Raw genomic sequence first — 18,541 nt, forward strand, 5'->3', positions numbered from 1 at the left:
CTCCTCTCTCCTCTCTCTCTCCTCTCTCCTCTCTCTCTCCCCCCTCTCTCCTTTCACCCCCTCTCTCCTCTCTCCCCCTCTCTCCCCTCTCTCCTCTCTCCTCTCCCCCTCTCTTCCCTCTCTCCTCTCCCCCTCTCTCTCCTCTCTGTCCTCTCTCTCCTCTCTCCCCCACTCTCCTCTCTCCCCATCTCTCCTCTCTCTCCCCCTCTCCTCTTTCTCTCCCTCTCCTCTCTCCCCCTCTCTCTTCTCTCCCCCCTCTCCTTTCTCCTCTCTCCCCCTTTCATCTCTCCCCTGTTTTCTCCCCCTCTCCCCTCTTTTCTCCCCCTCTCTCTTCTCTCCCCCTCTCTATTCTCCCCCTTCTCTTTTTTCTCCTCACTACTCTCTCCTCTCTCCCTCATCTCTCCCATCCCTCCTCTTCTCCCTCCCCCTCCCTCCTCTCTTCCCCACTCTCCTCTCTCCCAATCTCTATTCTCCCCTCCCCCTCTTCTCTCCCCACTCCCACTCTCTCCTCTCTCCGTCTCTCCTGCACTCTCCCCCTTCTCCCCCCACTCTCTCCTCTCTCCGTCTCTCCCCCTCTCCCCCCACTCTCTCCTCTCTCCGTCTCTCCCCCACTCTCCCTTCTCCCCCTCTGCTCTCTCCCCCTTCTCTCCTCTCTCCCCCTTCTCTCCTCCATCTCTCCCTTCTCCCCCCTTATTCCTCTCTCCTCCCCTCTCCTCTCTCCTCTCCCCCTCTCTGATCTCTCCTCTCTCCCCTCTCCCTCCTTGATTTCCTCCCCCTGTCCTCTCCCCCCTCTCCCTTATCCCCTTTCTACTTTCTCCCCCCTCTCTCCTCTCCCCCTCCTCTCTCCTCTCTCTCTCCTCTCTCCTCTCTCTCTCCTCTCTCCCCCCTCTCTCCTTTCACCCCCTCTCTCCTCTCCCCCTCCTCTCTCCCCCTCTCTACTCTCTCCTCTCTCCCCCTCTCTACTCTCCCCCTCACTCCACTCTCTCCTTTCTCCCCCTCTCTCCTCTCTCTCCTTTCTCCCCTCTCTCCTCTCTCCCCCTCTCTCCTCTCTCCCCATCTCTCTCCTCTCCCTCTCCTCCCCCTCTTCTCTCTCCTTTCTCTTCCCCCATGTCTCTTCTCTCCCCCCTCTCCTTTCTCCTCTCTCCCCCTTTCATCTCTCCCCTGTTTTCTCCCCCTCTCCCCTCTTTTCTCCCCCTCTCTCTTCTCTCCCCCTCTCTATTCTCCCCCTTCTCTTTTTTCTCCTCACTACTCTCTCCTCTCTCCCTCATCTCTCCCCCCTCTCTCCTCTCTCCCCCCTCTCTCTTCTCTTCTCCCTCCCCCTCCCTCCTCTTCTCCCTCCCCCTCCCTCCTCTCTTCCCCACTCTCCTCTCTCCCAATCTCTATTCTCCCCTCCCCCTCTTCTCTCCTCTCTCCTCCCCCTCATCTCTCCTCTCTCCCCCCTCTCTTCTCTCTCCTTTCTCTTCCCCTATGTCTTCTCTCCCCCCTCTCCTTTCTCCCCCATCTTTCTCCTCTCTCATCTCCCCATCTCTCCTCTCCCCCTTTCCTCTCTCCCTCTTCTCTCCCCCTCTCCTCTCCCCCTCTCTCCTTTCTCCCCCCTCTCTCCATTCTCCCCTTCTCTCCTTTGTCCTCACTACTCTCTCCTCTCCCCATCTCTCCTCTCCCCATCTCTCCTCTCCCCTCTCTCCTCTCCCCATCTCTCCTCTCCCCTCTCTCCTCTCCCCATCTCTCTTCTCTCCCCCCTCTCCCTCTTCTCTCTCCCTCTCTTCTCTCTCCCCCTCTCTCTTCTCTCTCTCCCCCTCTCTTCTCTCTCCCCCTCTCCTCTCTCTCTTCTCCCCCCTCCCCCTCTCTTTTCTCTCTCCCCCTCTCTCTTCTCTCTCCCCCCCTCTCTCTTCTCTCTCCCCCTCTCTCTTCTCTCTCCCCCTCTCTCTTCTCTCTCCCCCTCTCTCTTCTCTCTCCCCCTCTTCTCCCTCCCCCTCTTCTCCCTCCCCCTCTCTCTTCTCTCCCCTTTCTCTTCCTCTCCTCTCCCCCTCTCCTTTCTCCCTCTCCCCCTCTCCTTTCTCCCTCTCCCCCTCTCTCCTCTGCTTTCTCCCCATCTCCCTCTCACCCCACTCCCCCCTCTCCTCTCTCCCTCACTCTCCCCTTCTCCCCTCTCTGCTCTCTCCCCCTTCTCTCCTCTCTCCTTTCTCCCCCATCTCTCCCCCTTCTCCTCTCGCCCCCTCTCCTCTCTCCCCCTCACTCCTCCCCCTCTCACTCCTCCCCTTCTCTCCTCTCCCCTCTCCTCCCCCTGTCATCTCCCCCTCCTCCCCCTGTCATCTCCCCCTCCTCCCCTGTCATCTCCCCCTCCCTCCTTTCTCCTCCCTCTTTCTCCCCCTCTCCTCTCTCCCCCTCTCTCTCCTCTCTCCCCCTCTCTACTCTCTCCCCCTCACTCCACTCTCTCCTTTCTCCCCCTCTCTCCTCTCTCCCCATCTCTCCTTCCTCCCCATCTCTCTCCTCTCCCCCTCTCCCTCTTCTCTCCCCCTGTCCCTCTTCTCTCTCCTCTCTCCCCCCTCTCTTCTCTCTCCTCTCTCCTTTCTCTTCCCCCATGTCTCTTCTCTCCCCCCTCTCCTCTCTCTCCTTTCTCCTCCCTCTCCTCTCTCCCCCTCTCTCTTTTCTCCCCCTCTCCTCTCCCTCCTCTCCTCTTTTCTCTCCCCCTCTCTCCATTCTCTCCTTTCTCCTCACTATTCTCTCCTCTCCCCCTCCTCTCTCCTCTCTCCCACATCTCTTTCCCCCCTGTCTCCTCTCTCCCACATCTTTCCCCCCTGTCTCCTCTCTCCCCATCTCTTTCCTCCCCTCCCCCTCTCCCTCCTCTCCTCTCTCCCTTCTCCCTCAGTCTCCCTTCTCTCCCTCTCTCCATTCTCCCCCTTCTCTCCTTTTCCCCCCTCTCTCCCCCTTCTCTCCTTTTCCCCCCTCTCTCCCCCTTCTCTCCTTTTCCCCCCCTCTCCATTCTCCCCCTTCTCTCCTATTTCCTCACTACTCTCTCCTCTCCCCTCTCTCCCCATCTCTCTTCTCTCTCCTCTCTCCCCCTCTTCTCTCTCCTTTCTCTTCCCCATCTCTCTTCTCTCCCCCTCTCTTCTTTCTCCCCCTCTCCTTTCCTCTCTCTCCTCCCCTCTGCTCTCCCACTCGCCCTCTCCTCTCCCCATCTCTCCCCCGTCTCTCCTCTCTCGTCTCCCCCTCTCCTCTCTCCCCCTTCCTCTCCTCTCTACTCTCTCCCTCGTCTCTTCTCTCTCCCTCGTCTCTTCTCTCTCCCTCGTCTCTTCTCTCTCCTTCCTCTCTTCTCTTCCCCCCTCTCCTATCTCCCCTCTCATCTCTCCCCATCTCTTCTCTCCCCCTCTTTTCTCTCTCCTCTCTCACTCTCTCCCCTTACTCTCCTGTCTCTCCCATCTCCCCCTACTCTCCACTCTCCCCTTACTCTCCTTTCTCTCCCCTCTCCCCCTACTCTCCACTCTCCCCTTACTCTCCCCTCTCCCCCTACTCTCCACTCTCCCCTTTCCCCCTACTCTCCCCTCCTTTCCCCTCTCCCCCTACTCTCCTCTCTCCCTCTGTCTCTCCCCCTCTCCTCTTCCTCCTCACTCCCCCTCTCCTCTTCCTCCTCACTCCCCCTCTCCTCTTCCTCCTCACTCCCCCTCTCCATTTCCTCCTCACTCCCCCTCTCCTCTTCCTCCTCACTCCCCCTCTCCTCTTCCTCCTCACTCCCCCTCTCTTTCATCCCCCTCTCCCTCTTCTCTTCCCCTCTCCCTGTCCTCCCCCATCTCCTCTCCTGTCTTCTCTTCCCCCCTCTTCCCTCTCCCCCTCTTTCCTCCCCCTGTCCTCTCCCTCTCCTCTCCTCTCCCCCTCTCCCCTCTCCTTTCTCCCTTTCTCTCCTCTCTCGCCCTCTATCCTCTTTCCCCCTCCTCTCTCCCCATCTCTCCTCTCCCCCTCTCCCTCTTCTCTCCCCCTCTCTTCTCCCTCCTCTCTCCTTTCTCACCCTCTCCCATTTCTCCCCCCTCTCCTCTCTCTTCTCTCCCCCTCTCTTTTCTCCCCCTCTCCTCTCTCCTTTCTCCCCCTCTCTCCATTCTCCCCCTTCTCTCCTTTCTCCTCAATACTCTCTCCTCTCCCACCTCTCTCTTTCCCCCGTCATCTCTCCCCATCTCTTTCCTCCCCTCCCCCTCTCCTCTCCCTCCTTTCTCCCCCTCTCTCCATTCTCCCCCTTCTCTCCTTTCTCCTCACTACTCCTCTCCCCCCTCTCTTCTCTCCCTCTCTCCTCTCTCCCCATCTCTTTCCTCCCCTATCCCTCTCCTCTCCCTACTCCCTCTCCCCTCTCTCCATTCTCCCCTATCTCCTTTCTCCCCCTCTCTCCATTCTCCCCCTTCTCTCCTTTCTCCTCACTACTCTCTCCTTCCCCTCTCTCCCCTTTCCCCCTCCTCTCCTTCTCTCCCCCTCCTCTCCCTCTTTCCCCCTCTCTTCTCGCTCCCCCTCTCTTCTCTATCCCCATCTCTCTCCTCTCCCCTTCTCCCTCTTCTCTCTCCTCTCCCTCTTCTCTCTCCTCTCCCCCTTCTCTCTCCTCTCCCTCTTCTCTCTCCTCTTTCCCCTCTTCTCTTTCCTCTCTTCCCCTCTTCTCTCTCCTTTCTCCTCTCTCCCCCTCTCTTTTCTCCCACTCTCCCTCTTCTCTCCTCCTCTCCTCTCTCTCTTCTCCCCCTCTCTCCTTTCTCCCCCTCCATTCTCCCCCTTCTCTCCTTTCTCCTCTCCCCCCTCTCCTCCCTCTCCTTCTCCCCCTCTCTCTCTCCCCCTCTCTCCTCTCTCTCTCTCCCCCTCTCCTTTCTCTTCACTCCTCCCTCTCTCCTCTTTCCCCCTCCTCTCTCCTGTTTCCCCCTCTCTTCTCTCTCCTCTCCCCCTCTCCCTCTTCTTTCTCCTCTCTCCCCCTCTTCTTTCTCCTCTCTCCCCCTCTTCTTTCTCCTCTCTCCTCCCCCCCTCTTTTCTCTTATTTCCCTTCCCCATCTCTCTCCTCTCCCCCTCTCCTCCCCCTCTCTTCTCTCTCCTCCCCCCCTCTCTCTCTCCTCTCTCCCCCCCTCTCTCTCTTTCTCTCTCTCCCCCCTCTCTCTCTCCTTTCCTCCCCCTCTCCTCTCTCCCCCTCTCTTTTCTCCCCCTCTTCTCTTTCCTCTCTCCCCCTCTCCTCTCTCCTTTCTCTCCCATCTCCTTTCTCCTCTCTCCCCCTCTCCTCTCTCTTCTCCCCCTCTCCTCTCTCCCCCTTTCCTCTCTCCTCCTCTCCCTCTCTCCTCTCCCCCATCCTCTCTCTTCTCCCCCCTATCCTCTCTTCTCCCCCCTATCCTCTCTTCTCCCCCCCTCTCTCCATTCTCCCCTTCTCTCCTTTCTCCTCACTACTCTCTCTTCTCTCCCCCTCCTCTCTCCTCTCTCCCACCTATCTCTCCCCCATCTCTCCTCTCTCCTCTCCCCATCTCTTTCCTCCCCTCTCCCTCTTCTCTCCCCCTCTCCTCTCTCCCTTCTCCCCCTGTCTCCATTCTCCCTTCTCCCCCTGTCTCCATTCTCCCCTATCTCCTTTCTCCCCCCTCTCACCATTCCCCTTCTCTCTTTTCTCCTCACTACTCTCTCCTTTCTCTCCCCTTTCTTCTCTCCCCCTCTCTCCTCTCTCCTCATCTCTTTCCTCCCCCTCTTCTCTCCTCTCCTCTCCCTCTCCCCCCGTCTCTCCTCTCTCCCCCGTCTCTCCTCTCTCCCCCTTCTCTCCTCTCTCCCCCTCTCTTTTTTCTCTCCCCCTCTTTTCTCTCTCCCCCTCTTTTCTCTCTCCCTTCACTCTCCTCTCCCCCTACTCTCCCCTCTCCTGTCTCCTCCTTTCCTCTCTCCCTCTCTTTTCTCTCTCCTCTCTCCCCCCTCTTTCATCCCCCTCTCCCTCTTCTCCCCCCTCTTTCATCCCCCTCTCCCTCTTCTCCCCCCTCTCCCTGTCCTCTCCCCCCTCTCTTCTCCCCCTCCCCCTTTCTTTCTCCTCTCCTGTCTCTCCCTTCTCCCCCTCTCTTTTCTCCCCCCTCTCCATTCTCCCCCTTCCTCTCCTCTCTCCCTTCTCTCCCCTCCCCCTCTCTCCCTCCTCTCCCCTCCCCCTCTCTCCCTCCTCTCCCCTCCCCCTCTCTCCCTCCTCTCCTCTCTCCCTCCTCTCCCCTCCCCCTCTCTCCATCCTCTCCCCTCCCCCTCTCTCCATCCTCTCCCCTCCCCCCTCCTGTTTTAGAACTAGCCAGGGAGGACGAGTTTGAAACTCGTTTAGTAGGGGACTCCATAGTGAGGCACCAATCCGAAGAGTTCTGTGGCCGTTCTTCAAATGGCCGCAGAAGGTGCTATATGTATAGAGGCGCCGGACTCTATGACATCGCCGAGTCCTGTAACAATGTCACAAAAGAAGCGGACGCAAATTAGGTATTCATAATCCACACCGGTACGAATGACGTCGAATCAACTCGATCGGAAGAACTCATCGAAAAGTACCGGAGTACAATCAGGAAATTTAAAGAAAAGGTTCCCGGGAAAAACCTTGTCATCTCAGGGATCCTTCCCAGATTCCAGAGAAGGGGAAGATATTTCGACATAGACAGATTCTACAACAAAGCATTCAGTGCGAACAACAGAGTAAAATCCCTCTGTGAAAAGGAAAAAGTACACTTTGTCAATTTCTGGGACAACTTCTACTTCGATAAAACTCTTTTTGAGGAAGACAGTCTCCACTTGAATGTGGCCGGAGTAGCAAGGTTAGGTAGGCTGCTCAACAATAACCTGACCGACATCAGAAGAAAAAACTCCTCAGTGGACCCCCCTTCAACACCCCCGTAATAGAGCAAAACAGAAAAGTGGCAGATATTAATTATGTTATGTTAATGCTCGCAGTGTGCGAAACAAGTTCGAAGATCTGGAGATTCTCGGAGCGACAGGTAACTATCACTTGATAGGAGTAACAGAGACATGGTTGGACACATCAAGTCGAGATTTCATTGCGGAATACTGTTTGCCAGGCTACACAATTTTCAGCTGCGAAAGAGAAAATAGAACAGGTGGCGGAGTAATCTTGTATGTCCATAACTCCCTCCAATCATCACTGTTAAAAACAGAGACAGTAACAAATGTTGATATATTGTTTGTTGAAATAAGAACTAATTGCAGTAAATCTAAAGTAATAATTGGACTTGTTTATAGACCACCAGGTCAGCTACTAGTAAATGACGAAAAATCATTTTATTTAATAGTAGAAACTAACCAATGCTGCGAGACAGTCATCATGGGAGACTTTAACTTACCGGTGAAGAGATGGGGTGAAGATTTGAGTTCGCATACAGGACGAGACTTGTCTAGTAACTTACTGGAAAGTGGCTTCCACCAAGGCGTAAACAGCCCTACCCGAGGAGATAATATCCTTGACCTAATATTCTCTACAACAGAAAATCTTGTAAACGAAGTAAATATCGGCCCAATATTCAGCACTAGCAATCATCGTACCATCACATTCAAAATTAAAATGGAAGCCAATTTATCAAAGACCAGCAAAGAAAAGTACCCGACTCCGTAGAGCTAATTTCAATAGACTCCGATCATTACTAGAAAACTTAGACTGGAGTACAACATCGAACAAGATTGATATTGATAAAGCATGGCAAAACTTCACCACAAACCTAAACAATGCTGTTAATCTCTATGTTCCCTATCATGAGAGACGTCCGGCAACAAATAAACCAAAGTGGTGGAATAGGGAAATTAGTAACAACCTCTCTTGTAAAAAGAGTGCATACAAAGAGTATTTATCAACTAAAAGCCAAGACGACAAACTAACACTAGACAGAATTCGCCACGAAACCAAAACACTGACAGCGTAGTAAGAAAGATCTTGAAGAGTATATTGCTGAGGCAAGCAAGTCGAACCCTAAAGAATTCTATAGTTATGCGAATAAGAAGAAAACGCTTACCTGCGGCATTGGATCATTAAATGACGATGAAGGAAAACATACGGATGATGAAAATGAGGTGGCCTCAATCCTTAATAATTTTTTTGCATCCGTCTTCACAGACGAAGATTGCTCAGTGTATCAGCCACCAGAACATAAAATGTCCCAAAACGTTTTAAATCAACTCATAATTACCGAAAGGGATGTTGTACAAGTGATTGATAAGCTCAAAATAAAGCCCTGGGACCTGACAAAATTTCACATAGAATTCTGCGAGAAGTCAAAAATCAAATCAGTAAACCCTTGTGCATCCTCTTCAACAAATCATTAGCACTCGGTAAAGTCCCATCAGATTGGAAATGTGCTTACGTAACACCAATATTCAAGAAAGGGGACAAATCACAACCAGGCAACTACAGACCGATTAGCCTGACATCGATTGTGTGCAAACTGCTAGAGACAATTATCCGTGACAGTGTAGCAAAATGTTTAGAAGAAAATAGAATTATGAAAGATTCGCAACATGGCTTCCGTAGCAAACGCTCATGTCTAACTAATCTCCTCGACTTCTTTCATGACGTCTTTAACAAATACGAGGAATGTAGATCTGTTGATATAATCTATCTAGATTTTCAGAAGACATTTGATAAAGTCCCCCACAAACGATTGCTCGACAAATTAAAAACGCACAGTATTTCTGGCAATATCCACAACTGGATTAAAGATTGGCCCTCAGAGCGAAAACAGAGGGTCGTAATCAACGGGGCATCATCTAGCTGGCTCAACGTTAAAAGTGGCGTACCGCAAGGATCAGTTTTGGGACCCGTCTTGTTCTTAATATATATAAATGATCTAGATAACGGCCTCCTCTGCAAAGTATCAAAATTTGCTGATGACAAAAAAATTGCCGGTAAAGTAACAACCACCAAAGAGAAAGAAATTCTACAATCCAATCTAGATAAATTATCAAGATGGGCTAGCAAGTGGCAAATGAAATTTAATGTTAACAAATGTAAAGTCATGCACATTGGAGGTAACAATGATCACATCCAATAGCAAATGAATGGCGAAATACTGGATTCAGTAACAAAAGAAAAAGATCTAGGAGTTTTAATATCAAATGACTTGAAGCCAAGTCAACATTGCTCAGAAGTTGTTAAAACAGCAAACAAATTAGTTGGCTTCATCGGAAGAGTCTTCGAAAATAAATCAGAAAAAATATTGCTAAACCTCTGTAATTCCTTGGTCTGTCCCCATCTCGAATACTGTGTACAATTTTGGTCCCCATACTACCAGAAATATATTAACAAACTAGAAAGAGTGCAACGGAGAGTGACCAAAATGATACCAAGGCTGAGAAATCTGCTGTATGAAGAAAGACTCAAAAGTCTAAACTTATTTTCACTTTCAAAAAGAAGAATGCGAGGAGATTTGATTGAGGTTTTTAAAATATTCAAAGGCTTCGACAACATTAATGTCAAAGATTACTTCTTATTAGACCAATCAAATACAAGAAGACGCCACGATTTCAAAGTAATTGGCAAAAGATTCTCTACGAACGAAAGTAAGCACTTCTTCTTTAACCGGGTTGTTAACGTGTGGAATTTGTTACCTTTCACTGTCGTTGAAAGTAACATGATAACAACATTTAAAAATCGCTTAGCTAAATACTTGGAATCTAATCCCCAAATAAAATATGATCCTTTGCAATAAAAGATATGACAAGCAGACATGTAATCGCAATTGGATTAATTGGATAGGATAGTGATAGCAGTAGTGTTAGTTCATCTTCTATCGCCTAGTTGCCCTGTTTCCTTAACTGTAGTGTAGTTTAGTTAACACAAACAGCCTTGTTAGGGCCAGTAGGCCTCCTGCTGTTGTTTGTTCTTCCTTTGTGTTCCTTGCCCCTCTCCCTCCTCTCCCACTCTGCTCTCTCTGGTTTCTCCCCCATCTCCCCTCCCTCTCCCTTCTCCCCCTACTCTCTTCTCTCCCCTTCCCCCTCGCTCCTCTCCCTCTCTCCTCCCCCTTCTCTCTCCTCCTTTCTCTTCCCCCATGTCTCTTCTCTCTCCTTTCTCTTCCCCCATGTCTCTTCTCTCCCCCTCTCTCATCTCTCACCCCCTCTCCTCTCCCTCCTCCCTCTCCTCTCTCATCTCTCCCCCTCTCCCTCTTCTCTCTCCTTTCTCTTCCCCCATCTCTCTTCTCTCCCCCTCTCTCCTTTCTCCCCCCTCTCCTTTCTCCTCTATCTCTCCCCCTCCTCTCCTCTATCTCTCCCCTCTACTCTTTCCCCCATCTTCTCTCTTCCCTTCCCACCCTCTCTTCTCCCCCCCCTCTCATCTCTCTCCCCCCTCTCATCTCTCTCTCCCCTTTTCTCCTCTCTCTCTCTCTCTCCTTTTCTCCTCTCTCCGACCTCTCTCCCTCTTTCCTCCCCTTTCTCCCCCTCTCTTTCCCTTCTCCCCTATCCCCTTTCTCCCCCTCCTCTCTCCCCATCTCTCCTCTCCTCTTTCCCCTCTCCCCATCTCTCTTCTCTCCTCTTTCCCCTCTCCCCATCTCTCTCCTCTCCCCCTGTCCCTCTTCTCTCCCTCTTCTTTCTTCCCCCTCTCCCTCTTCTCTCCCCCGTCCCTCCTCTCTCGTCTCCCCCTTTCTCTCCTCTCTCCCTCCTCTCTTTTGTCTTCCCCCTCTCTTCTCTCTCCCCCACTTTTCTCTCCCCCTCTTTTCTCTCTCCTTTCTCCTCTCTCCCCTCTCCCCCTACTCTCCTCTCTCCCTTCTCCCCCTCTCCTTTTTCCCCCTTCTCTCCTCTCTCCCCTTCCCCTCTCCCTCCTTTCCCCTCCCCATCTCTCCCTCCTTTCCCTTCCCCCTCCCTCCTCTCCCCTCCCTGTCTCTTTCCTCTCCCCCCTCTCTCTCCTGTCTCCCCCTCTCCCTTCTCTCTCCTCTCCCCCTATCTCCTCTCCCCCTCCCCTCTCTTCTCTACCCTTTCCTCTTTCCCCCCATCTCTCTCCTCTCCCCCTTTATCTCTTCTCCCCCCTTTATCTCCTCTCTCCCCCACCCCCTCCCTCTCCCCCTACTCCCTTCCTCTTCCCCTACCCCCTTCCTCTCCCCATCCCCTTCCTCTCCCCCATCCCCTTCCTCTCCCCCACCCCTTCACTCCTTCCCCCCTTTCACTTCAAAATGTTTCAAAAGAGCTTTCCTGAGCTAAGAAAGGAAAAATGACCTTCTCTTTCTCTCTCTCCAGGTATTTATTGACGGCACTTTGGAGGAGCCCTGCACTGCCTATTGTGCACGCGGAGGTTCCTCTCCATTTCAGGTTGTGTGGGGGTGGGATTGGGGCTGGGGCAGAGACTCCAAGAACGGTTTGGAGTTTGCATGTCCAGGTTCCTTTCCATTTCAGGTTCTGTGGGATGGGGGCTGGGGCAGAGACTCCAAGAACAGTTTGGAGTTTGAATGTACAGGTTCCTCTCCATTTCAGGTTCTGTGGGATTGGGGCTGGGGCGGAGAACTCCAAGAACTGTTTGGAGTCAACAGAATGTGGCAAGTGGCCCTTGGTGGTAAATGGAGACCTTACAGTACACAAGAGATGTGAGGGATGACTCGTCATCCAGGAGGAGCCAAGATAAGAGGAGGGAGGGAGGGAGGTGGGGTGGATGGGAGTGGAGTATGTGGGGATGGAATAGGCGGGAGTGGTTTCTATGCCTTTGTCTCAGGGCGTCTTTCACTTGCAACTTGTTAGCCTGGTTGGTTGCCATGATCATTTCTTATGTGGGTCACTCCACACTGAACTGTATTAATGAGTTACATAAGGTGTAGAATTGTAATCCGAGTTTTCCAAAATTTTTAGTTTCAAGTTAAGATAAATCAAGTCATCATTTTGTTTTGATCACACCTCGAACACTGGTGGAAAGTCCACATTGTGGGTGTAACATGGATACCAAAATAGGCTCAGTTAATAGATATTTAAATCTTTTTCAAGGCCAAATCTTCCTGATGACTTAATTTCGACCCAAGAATGATATACAAAAATACATCTAATTTATGATGAGAATTTCACCAGTCAGGGAAGTTATCTATCCTTTGTCCATTTTCTTCCAGTGATACTGAATATTCTATTCGTGCTTGTCAGAAAAAGGGGCTCATCACTTGTTACTGTTTTGTCATAGAACAAAAGATTATGCATTCTGTATGTAACTTGTATCTTGTTGTGGATGTAACATGGACACGTGTCATAATAGACATTTGACTGAACTATTGATGAAATGTTTATTCTAAATGCTTTGCCCTGATGAATCTGGTATTATCCAGTGCAAATGAGTCAGAATGTAATCCATTGTTACCAGTTTTCCCTAGAAATTGCTGGAGAGCTGTATTTTGACTCTCCATAGTTTGATTTCAGGAGAGTTGTCACTCTCCATCAAAGGCAGTGGTTCCCAATTTTTAAAAAAAAAAAAATTCCAGTTTTACAACTATACCTACAAGTTAACCTTAATCCTAAAGCCGGGTACCGCAATGTTTTCTAAATTTTATTTTATTTATTTTTTATCCTATTTATTTATTTATTTTTTTTTTTTTTTTTGTCACCCCTCCATTACCCCCAAAAATTTGTTACCACCCCCTGGGGGGGGTAATTTACCCCCAGTTTGGGAACCACTGATCTAAGGCAAATGCAAAGGAAATTCTGTTAACATGGGGAGGGGTTGACAGCTCTCCTGAGGGCAGTTTTAAGGGAGTGATGGGGACTGAGAGTGATCACTCCCTATAAATGTAAAAGCCTAGAAATTGAAACATGTTTCCTTCCTACAAATTTGTAGGCAGCAATTGACAAATTGAAGGTGATTTCTATCAATCAAGTCCTTTGCAACATTGACTTTTTCAATGACCAAACAGGTTTAGTTTAATGCACTTGTTTTGTTTGTTTATTGCAGCATGCAGCAGTTTGTTGTCAGTTGTAGTCTTCTGAGAGATTTTGTGGTTTGTCATCATATGGACATAAACAATGAGCTGCAGCAGGTCTGTGGAACATAGTCAATTATCAATATGGCACACCTCAAGAAACTGCAAGGGACAAATTTTTACAGTGAGATTAACAAGTATAATAGGGACTCAGGAATGTTGAACATAACAGAAATGCTGATATTCTGTGAGTTACTCCACTCTAAACTTTTGATATGCAATGGTGGAAAAATTATTCTAAGCCGGAATATATTTTCAGTTTTTTGCAGTAAATTCAGTATTTTCATTCCAAATTTTCCCAAGTTTTCAAACAGCAGGACACTATTTGAATGCTTTTGTGTTGACACTATGTATCTTCGCTAACCACTGAATTGCAGTTGTCGATCAAAAAGCACATTGTATTATACCAATTTTTGAAGGAGCATATTTTTCAGGACCTACACTCCAACCGTAGCTACATGTACAATTAGTATTGAATGCCCCCCAAATATTACCCGGGTTATTACTCTCTTTTCCTGAATCTCCATACTTTTGTATCAAAATATTTGTTGCCAGAACCCTGCTCAATTTGCCAGGAAGTCAGTGTTATTCAATGTAAACAGCCAGATACTCAGGTTTTATAGATTTATACATTGTATAACCTTAATTGAATACAGCATATTATGGTGCATGCACTTTCATATGGTCTACTGTTTCGAGCAATAAAGTTATATTTTTGTGAAAAATGCTACTTATATAAATTGTGTTTTAATGCTACCTAGCCCAACAGCATGCTGTAGCCTTCACACAATGTTCCAAGGAACAATATAAAATTCGCATGAGGATTTTGAGCTGTTCCATGAGCATCAAAACGGATTGAATTTACATTCCCACGGTCAAACATCAATTCAAACAGGTTTGTCAAACATTTCCACGGTCAAACATGATTGACAAACGGTTTGTCAAACATTCTCACGGTCAAACATCACTTTGTCAAACATTCCCACGGAGTCCATTTTCTATATCGGAAAATGGACCCCGGGGTCCATTTTCTATGGCGGGAAATGGACCCCGGGGGGTCCATATTATATAGTGGAAAGTGGACCCCGAAGTCCATTTTCTATAGCGGGAAATGGACCCCAGGGGTTCCATATTCTACAGTGGAAAGTGGACCTGGAGTCCCTTTTCTACAGCGGAAAATGGACCCCAGGGGTCCATATTCTATAGTGGAAAGTGGACCTCGGAGTCCATTTTCTATAGCGGGAAATGGATCCCGGGGGGTCCATCTTCTATAGTGGAAAGTGGACCCCGGAGGCCATTTTCTATAGCGGAAAATGGACCCCAAGGGGGTCCATATTCTATAGTGGAAAGTGGACCCCGGAGTCCATTTTCTATAGCGGAAAATGGACCCCGGGGGTCCATATTCTATAGTGGAAAGTGGACCCCAGAGTCCATTTTCTATAGCGGGAAATAGACCCCGAGGGGTTCATATTCTATAGTGGAAAGTGGACCCGGAGTCCATTTTCTATAGCGGAAAGTGGATCCCGGAAAAGGAAAGAAATTTCTAACCCATCTCTTCAATATTTCCTTGGTAATATTTTTGGATGCAGCAATAATGTCTTCTTTATAATATCATGATATAGAAAAACAAAGTAAAATAAAATTTTATAATATAAAAATACGGAGTCAGAACACTTATCGCTTCAGTTTAGAAGTTTACGAAGACCTAATTGCTGTCAAGACTTCACATCGAAGAGAGTACCAGGAAGGATGGGTGAGAAATACGGCAGGAAATTGCTGTAATAGAACGGGGAGGGGCAAGACGAAGAGGAGAAAATGGAAATAAGGAAGAGAAGAATTTTGAAGTGTTAGAGGGGGACGATGGAAGGGATTTGCTATTGTTACTTGTCACCATGGTAAATGAGTAGTACTGGCTTAAGAGGAGCAACATGGAACCAATTCCCATAGCTCTGATGTTAGTTAGAGGGCAGGATAGATAAGATGGGGTACAGCGCGGGAGGGGGGACTTGGGGGTTTAGTGTATGGAAAGAATGAAATGGAAGGAAGTTAGAGTTACAATAGGTGTGGGGCAGACCCACTTGCTCGGTTAGTTTAATAGTCTCGTGGACTGCTAGATATGTTTGTAATTTGAATAGTAAGTTAGAGGGCAGGATAGATATGTTTTGGAAAGAAATTAAGACAGGAAGAGGAGGCCAATCAAATAGAGAAGAAAAGGTAAAAGGTGCAGATGGAGAGATGATAATGGAAGAGAAGGCAGTAAGAGGAAGATGGGTAGAGTATTTTAGAGTTCCTAAATGTGAAGGAGGGAAAGGTTGATGCCGTGGTAAGCGCCAAGAAAATGACAGTGATGAGTGAAGAAAATGGAGGAGAAATAAGGAAAGATGAGGTGAAGGCAGTTGTTAAGATGACGAGGGCAGGTAAGGCACCTGGGTTGCATGGGTGTCATGGAGAATGTCTAAAAAAAAGGGAGGTACAGTGATGGTGGACTGGGTAGTTGAGGTTATCTAATGTTTGTTTAAGAGAGGGTAGAGTGCCAGAGGACTGGAGGAGTGCCTGTATAGTTCCACTTTACAAGGGAAAGGGGGACAAGTGTGAGTGTAGTAGTTTCAGAGAGATCAGCTTGTTGAGTGTAGTTGGGAAGGCTTATGGGAGGGTCTTGATTGAGAGGATTAGGAGAGGAAGAGAGGGAGTAATTGGTGAGGAACAGTGTTGGTTTAGTGGTAAGAGAGATGTGAGAAAGCTTTGGAATAAGGTAAGGATGTTTTTTTTGGGCTTTTATGGATTTGGGAAAGGTGTATGACAGGGTAAACAGGAAGGCACTGTGTGGGAAGTATTGCATTATATATGAGATAGGAGGAAAGCTTTTAAGAGCAGTCAAGAGTTTTTACGAGAGTAGCAGAACTTGTGTTATAATTGGAAATGGGTCAGTGAGTGAATGGTTTGAGGTAAAGGTGGGACTTTGTCAGGGATGTGTTCTGTCACCTTGGCTGTTCAATTTATACAGGGATGGGGTGGTGCGAGAAGTAAATGCAAGGGTAGTGGGTCGGGGATTGGAGATGATTAAAGAAAATGGGGGAAAGTGGGAGGTAAGCCAGTTATTGTTTGCTGATGACACTGCGCTTGTAGCAGGATCATAGGAGTGATTGAGGAAGTTAGTGACAGAGTTTGGGAAGGTGTGCGAAAGAAGGAAGCTAAAGATAAATGTGGGTAAATGTAAGGTAATGAATTGTACAAGGGGAGAAAGTGGCAGCAGACTAGAAGTGAGTATTAAGGGAGAAAGAATGGAGGAAGTGGATAGTTTTAGGTACTTTGGTGTGAATGTGGCAGGAAAGGGAGCAATGGAGGTATGTAGATTGAGAGAAGCGAGTAAATGCCTTGGAGGATTAAAAAGTGTAATGCGAAATAAGACATTTGGGAATGGATGCTAAGAGGAAATTGTATGAAGGAGTGATTGTTCCAACAGCACTGTAAGGGGCAGAAATATGGAACATGAGAGTAGTTTGAATGTGTTTGAAATGAGGTCTAGAAGTATGATAGGGGTTACTAGGCTGGATAGTGAGAAATGAGGTAAGGAGAATGGGGGTGGAAAGGGAGGTAGGTAGGTAGGGTTAATGAAAGAACATTGGGATGGTTTGGACACATGAAAAGAATGAGTAAAGAAAGATTAGTAAAAGAGGTGTGGAAGGCAGAGGTGGAAGGAGTGAACATGAGGGGGTAACCAAGGATGAGATGGATGGATAGGGTAAAAGGGGCACTGGGAACATGGGGAATGTCTGTTGGGGAAGGATGGGAGAGGACAGAAGATAGGGGTGAATGGAAAATGGTTGTGTATGGATGATACTGTGATGTATGAGTGGGTGTGGGTAGGAGACAGGGGGTGAGAGAATATGTGTGAAAAATAAATTGACGCAGCCCAAAGTGATTTCTTCCCATCTTCTCCATTTCTGCATGAGGGGGTGGAGAGGAGGGGGTTGTTGATTTAATGAAGCGGCTTTGCTGTGGATGTGCTGCATCTCATGACACCGCTTCTGACCCAGGGCAGTGGGTGAGATACAGGGATGACCCGTTATCCAGGAGCCAAGATAAGGAGGTGAGGGGGTGGATGGGAGTGAAGTATGTAGGGGATGGAATGGGTAGGAGTGGATTTTGTAAAGGGGGAAAAAAGCCTTTGGTATGTGTATGTATATCTATTCAACACTATTTATTCCAGCAAGTGTAGTTTAATTTGTCCAGTTTATATTAGAAAGATTAAAATCACCCAGAATCATCTTATAACAAAATTGTTTGTTGCTGATTTCTTGCATCACTTTAAGCAGTTTATCATTTTCTGCCTTGTTGCTACTTGGGCTTCTATATATTGAAGCAATTGATATATCTTTGTTCCTACACTTAACTTTAATGCATAGGTTTTCACAATATTGCTGTTCCATAACAGTTTCTCTGTAGGATAATTCCTGTATGAAAGTGGCATTTCCCCACAAAAATTTTAAGCCACCCCTCCAAAATTCCCTCCAGTAGACATTTGCCTGCCCTTCTTTCTTTCTTCTTCCTTTTGTTCAACAGTTGTGAGCTGATGTCCTTCACCTAGCCAACTGTTCCATCTTATCCTTAACCTTTCCTGTTCCCAGACATTTGGTCCACCTTCTCCTTAACCTTTCCTAATATTCAGTGACCCCCTACCTCCCTTCCTCTCTCCTTCCCCCAGTTCTTCTTGTTTAATCCCAGTCATGTGCATTACAACTATGTACTTGAAAAAGCGGTAATAACAAGCGAAACGTCATATCAATAAAGGCTCCGTCCTCGCTTGTGGTGTTTATTTTGATAGGATAAATCCTCCATCAAGTAGACAAGCAGGCCCCTGCCTTCCTCAGCATTATCAACAATTTCCTCTATTATTTCATATCCTCTAATGTTATACTCGACTAACATGCAATCAGTTCTGGGATTTTTAGGCCTAACTTCTTGCAGAGCAATAACAGTGGGACTAGTATTATCTTTTTCCAGCCTCATTACCAGTTGCCTGTGTTTATCTGGGTTGAATACATTCACGTTACTAAACATAATACAGAGCTTGCTTATTAGCACTTTGTACATTTGGCTTGTTGCTTTGTTCAGCTAGGCCTGCGTGTCCTACCCCACTGGGTGGTCTCCCTTTGCCGCCACCTTTTGTCCTCTGTCATGATATTCATTCTACCTTTGTGGTCGTCCTTTGTCATGTATTGTGCTGCATTTTCTCCTTCCTCTGTCATATTCCTGGTTCTTATCTCTGCATCTTTGTCTCTCCTCAGTCTCAACAGGTACTGGTTCCATGGGTCACCCCTCACTACAAAGAAGTTTCTTGTTCCTTCTTGTATTCGTTCCTACGCTTGTCTTCTTCCCTGAGTTGCTTGTCTTTCAATCGTTCCTCCTTATCCATGTCATGTGACAATATTACTCCACTAATTACATCACTGTGCAGAGTATTTAAGTCTTTCAATTTGTAGGCATTTCTTAAGATCTTGTCCTTCATACCTTCTCTGAGCATCGCCACTATTGGCCGTCCTTTTAGTCCGGCATCTCCCGCCTCTTTATTTGTTTCCCCGTTATATTTACCTATTCGTCTTATCTCAATTGGATCATCTTCAAAATTTCATTTGTTACTTTCCATATTT

At 48.1% G+C, this 18,541-nt stretch overlaps 1 protein-coding gene across 6 annotated transcripts in view; it reads left to right on the forward strand.

The window, feature by feature from the left end:
* The window catches only part of LOC143022520 (3-hydroxy-3-methylglutaryl-coenzyme A reductase-like), a 32,924-nt gene extending 19,312 nt beyond the window's left edge, over positions 1 to 13,612 (forward strand). For 5 of the 6 annotated variants that reach the window (XR_012966077.1, XR_012966080.1, XR_012966081.1 and 2 more), the window contains one exon: positions 12,863 to 13,612. The gene's annotated coding sequence lies outside the window, so the exon portion shown is untranslated. Of the gene's footprint in view, positions 1 to 11,412; positions 11,552 to 12,862 lie in introns of those variants that run through there. The other variant, XR_012966078.1, reaches the window with a different exon arrangement.
* Positions 13,613 to 18,541: the final 4,929 nt, after the last annotated feature.

Source organism: Oratosquilla oratoria, unplaced genomic scaffold (genome assembly GCF_046742065.1).
Source record: "Oratosquilla oratoria isolate Oo_2021 unplaced genomic scaffold, ASM4674206v1 SCAFFOLD110, whole genome shotgun sequence".
In the NCBI taxonomy this organism is placed as follows: Eukaryota; Metazoa; Arthropoda; class Malacostraca; order Stomatopoda; family Squillidae; genus Oratosquilla; species Oratosquilla oratoria.